The sequence below is a fragment of the Equus asinus genome, chromosome 22, assembly GCF_041296235.1.
Source record: "Equus asinus isolate D_3611 breed Donkey chromosome 22, EquAss-T2T_v2, whole genome shotgun sequence".
In the NCBI taxonomy this organism is placed as follows: domain Eukaryota; kingdom Metazoa; phylum Chordata; class Mammalia; order Perissodactyla; family Equidae; genus Equus; species Equus asinus.
The window spans coordinates 32,681,445-32,686,647 of NC_091811.1; the positions used below are offsets into that span (position 1 = coordinate 32,681,445).

General features: G+C 39.8%; 1 pseudogene; it reads left to right on the top strand.

Annotated features, from left to right (window-relative positions):
• The first annotated feature begins 3,237 nt into the window (after window positions 1–3,237).
• LOC106825538 (ferritin light chain pseudogene) lies at window positions 3,238–4,399 on the top strand (annotated as a pseudogene).
• The last annotated feature ends 804 nt before the right edge of the window (window positions 4,400–5,203 follow it).

Below are 5,203 nucleotides of genomic sequence, written 5' to 3' on the forward strand. Positions count from 1 at the left end.
ACTTCCCCTTCTAAGTTGCTGTTGTTGCAAGTTATTCCATCTTGTGTTGTGAGTTTGAGGTTAAAATTATGAGATTATATTTATTTTTGATATTTTCCTTCTCTTTATCTTTAATGTTATAACTACATGTTTTCTAACCTGTTCTGATAGAGAGCTGCAATTTTACGATTTTGTCTGCCTATTTATCTCTTTTCTCAAGCCTTTATGAATTCTTTCTTTTTTGTTTCAGGTATGAGGGCCTTCTTGAGCATTTCTTGTATGGGGAGTCTTGTGGAGATGAACTCCCTTAGCTTTTGTTTATCGGGGAAGTTTTTATTTCTCTGTCATATCTGAAGGATATTTTTGCTGGATAGAATATTCTGGGCTGACAGTTTTTGCCTTTCAGAATTTTGAATATATCATTCCACTCTTTCCTAGACTGTAAGGGTTCTGCTGAGAATTCTGCTTGAAGCCTGATAGGAGTTCCTTTGTAAGTTATTTTCTTCTGCCTTGCTGCCCTTAACATTTTTTCCTTGTCATTGACTTTTCCTCGCTTTACTACTACATGCCATGGAAAAGGTCTTTTACATTGATATAATTAGGAGTTATATTAGCTTCTTTTACTTCTATTTCCAACTCCTTCCCCAGGTTTGGGAAGTTCTCAGTTATTACTTCTTTGAACAAGCTTTCTTCTCCAGTCTCTTTCTCTTCTCCCTCTGGAATACCCATAATTCTTATGTTGCATTTCCTAATTGAGTCAGATATTTCTCAGAGAATTTCTTCATTTCTTTTTAGTCTTACTTCTCTCTCCTCCTCCATCTGAAGCATTTCTATCCTCCAGACTTCTAATTCTGCCCTCCATAATATCAACTCTGTTATTGAGAAAGTGCAGATTTTTCTTTATCTCATCAATTGTGTTTTTCATCTCTAACATTTCTGATTGGTTTTTCTCTATAGTTTCAATCTATTTTGTGAAGAATTCCCTCTGTTCATTAATTTTGTTCCTGATTTCATTGAACTATCTGTATTTTCTTGTAACTCGAGTTTTTTTATGATAGCTTTTTTGAATTCTCTTTCATTTAGATTGTAAATTTCTGTGCCTTCAGGATTGCTTTCTGGGTGCTTGTCATTTTTCTTCTGGTCTGTAGTATTAGTATATTTCTTCAGACTGTTTGGTGGCATGAATTTGCGTCTTCTCATAGTGATAGCATCTGGTTGCAGCTTCCATCTGCTGGAGTCAAAAGCTGTGTATTCCTAGCCCACCACCATCTTTGGAATCTGTGCCTGTCCTTAAAATCTATGCTGACAGGTCCCATCTGTGATTTCCAGTTTGCTCTCTCACAGCTGCTGCTTTTCTAACCTACGCGTGGGCCCTCTGGCCAACTGAGCTGAAGCACCAGGCAGGGGGAGGGGTGCTTTCTTTTACCTGCACGATCCTGGGGACATTTTCGCTCTGCCCTCACTATCTGCTCTCTTAGGGTGCTGGCTTGATGAAGACACCCCCACAACAGCTTAGCCACCTCTGTGTGAGGCTTTCTCATAGGCTATGAGGGAATTTCAAGGGCCAAGGTGTTCCTGCAGAGAGCCACCCTTCCCCCCTCTTTTCTCAGAGCTGCACCTGGTCCCACACCTTGGGTCACTGGCATTCAGGAGAGAGAGGCAATCTTCTTACGTCCTTCCACTTGCTCTGGGGGTCCAGCACCTCCACCTTCAGACATATGGCTGTATGGGTCTCTCAGATGTCTTTTGTGTTGTGTGAATGTCCTCTGTTGGTCTATGAATGTCCTTCTTGTTGTATCTTAGGAGGGAGCATCTAAGGGAAGAGCTTGCTCTGTCATGATGATGACAACACTTGGATGGTTATTTTTTTAGAGTCTCTTTTTTAAGTAATTTTATTGAGATTATAATGGTTTATAACATTGTGTAATTTCGGGTGTACATTATTGTTTATCAATTCCTGAATACACTTCATCATGCTCACCCCCAGTAGTCTAATTTTTATCCATAACCATACTTATGTGCCCCTTTGTCCCTTTTGCCCACCCACAACCCCCTTCCCCTCTGGTAACTACTAATCTGTTCTCTTTATCCAGGTGTTTGTTTATCTTCCACATATGAGTGAAATCATGCAGTATGTATTTCTCTGTCTGGCTTATTTCACTTAACATCATACCCTCAAGGTTGGGATAGGATTCTTATTGTTTGACCTGGAACCTTGAATCCTTGAAGACTAGGCTGGACAGAATATTTTTTTAATAGTTCACTAAAATTATATTGCCTTACATTTATACAACTCCAGACACTTACAAAGCACCTACAATTTTTTAAAATTTTTAAGTGAGAAAAGTAAGGTTTAAGGAATAAACTGGCTTGCCCAAGGACACAGAGAGTTGACAACAGTTGTTTATTCAAATATTCAAAAGTTATTTATTTACTGAATACCTACAATTCTATTTTTTCGCAATTTTAAGATGTAAAATTTTTTCACATTTTGGCATCTCTGTAATCAGGGTGAGTCTTAGAGCTGTTGCCCACTAAGCATTGACTGCCCTTCAGCATCAAAATTTGCAGAGTGAATGTCATCATCCAAGAATAAAATCTCAAAGACAATCACACAGCAATCTTTTAAGAAATATTGCTTCACCAATGCTCTTGATGGCTCAATGATATTGTGTGGAAAATAGGGCATAGTGACAACTTTTCATTGAAAATTAATCTGAAGAGTTTGACTCTGAGTGAGAAGTTGTTTCAGGAATAGCTTAACCAATTTTATTTTGGTTACATTCTCAATTTTAGAGTGTACAGTAAGATATATGATAAATCTATGGTCTTTCTAAATAAATCTAAAAGAGGTCTTAAGAACATAGAAATAAAAAGTCTAAAGTGACAAGGCATTATCCCATAGCTTAAATGGTGGCGTTTTTTATTTCATACAGTAAAATGATGGTGTATCTTAAAATTGATGTCAATTTTAACTTTTTACTCATAAAATGATGGTGTATCTTACAATTGATGTCATCTTAGATTTGATGAGATATAGCATATTCCTGGCTCACCTCTGATGCTGGATATTCAGAAATGATAAAGTCTCTGAAGCTTAAATTCTAGAAGGATACTCAAAAGAAACAAACAAGGAAAATATCAAGAGTGAGTGATAAGTGCTATGTAGAGAATTGGAATTAGGTGACGTGAAGAAAGTGACTTTAGATTATCAAGTTTCTCACCTCAAGGAGGTGACTTTAAGCTGAAGAAGTAATAATGCTAGACGGGTGGAAGAGCCAGGACTGGAAGAGGCTCCTGAATACCAGCACTCTTGCCAACAGACCTCGGCAGGCTGATGGTATAGTTATTGTACCAAACCTTATTTACAGTTTTTCATTTCACTCTAGTGGCATAATTCTTATTTCAAAGTGAATGTGGACTTTAAATCATACCACTCCTTCATCTGGTCATTTTAAATGGAAATATAACGATCTTAGATGGGTGGTATTTTATGCAACAAAACACATCCAAATTTTGATGCAGTAAGTGACATTGGGAGAATGAATCTTGAAAATCCCTGTGAAATGCAGAAAATAAAAACAAGGAAGGAAGGAAAGAAGGAAGAAAGAGAGAGAGAAGGAAGGAAGGAATGAAGGAATGAAGGAACGAAGGAACAGAAATACTTAACATTGGCAGCGCACTCGGCGTCCCTGGGATCTGTCTCTTGCTTCAACAGTGTTTGAACAGAACAGACCCCTGGGACTCCCCTTCTTCCAGCCTCCAACCACCCTCCAACGTCTTTTCCAGTCGCAGCCTTCGGACCGACTTCTCAACCATCCCCTCCCTCAGGCGAGACCAACCAACACTGTTTTTTGAGCTCGGCTCCTTATAGCCAATCAACCACGAGCTCCCAGATCAGTCAGAATTATTCTACCGAAGTTGAGGTCGCCATCAAGTGGAGGCTGCCTGGTTAGCTTGTATCTGTGGCCCTCCTCCGCCTACCTCTCTCTGGGCTTCTATTTCGACTGCAGCGATGTGGCTCTGGAGGGCGCATGCCACTTTTCCCGCTAGTTTGCGGAGGAGAAGCGCGAGGGCACCAAGCATCTCTGGAAGATGCAAAACCAGCGCAGCAGCAGCATGCTCTCTCAGGACTTACAGAAGCCGTCCAAGGATGAGTGGGGTACAACCCTGGGGGCGATGAAAGCCGCCACTGTCCTAGAGAAGAGCCTGAACCAGGCCCTTTTGGATCTGTATGTCCTGGGTTCTGCCCATGCAGACCCCCCCATCTCTGTGACTTCTTGGAGAGCCACTTCCTAGACCAGGAGGTGAAACTTATCAAGTAGGTGGGCAACCACTGACCAACATCCAGGGGCTCGTTGGCCCCCAAGCTGGGCTGGGCGAATATCTCTTTGAAAGGCTCACCCTCAAGGATGACTAGGAGCTTCCAGAGTCCAGCGGCCTTTGAGGGGCCTCTCTGGCATCCCCCGATGTCAGAGCTTCTGCCTGAGCCTCTCCCTGCAGCCGCTGGATAGCTTTTTAACCACCCTGGAGCCCTTGGCCAAGCCGTGGACCAAATGGAAATAATAAAGCTTTTTGCAGCCGGGGGAAAAAAAAAAAAAAAAAGAAAGAAAGAAATACTTAACGTCAACTTTCTTACTCATGAAAACTTTTGCCAAAGCTTTAAATAATTAGACAAAACCAATATCAGAATTGAAGAATATCAATTTGGAGTTTGGGCAAAGAGATAATTCATCTCATTGGGTTTTTATTCTTTGCCTGATTGATTGCCGTTTAGATAACAGGTATTTTAAACCAGGATGTTTATAAAAGAATTAACTAAAAAGTTCTTGGCCAGCAACCTTAGTTTTAAAGTATCAGGTTGTGATTCCAAAAAGAAGCCTACAAAAGAAGTGATAAAATTTTAAAAGATCCTGAAACATTGGGATCAAAGAATAATAAAATGTTAATAAAAAAGACACACAAGGTAACTCATAGGATAGATTAAAATTCAGATAGCGTGACACGAAAATGGTTAACAAGCTGTTAGGGATGCATAAGCCCTAAGAGAATTAACCGCTTTTTAGCTTAAACAGTTTTATGCTTAAAAGTTTACCTTGGATCCTAAACAATAACATTTCAATTTTCTTTTTAAAAAAAGAAGAAATAAAAGTTTTCATTCATTTTACATGTAATAAATATTTACTGTGCCCTAATATACCAATCACTGTGCTGGTGGTGGTGG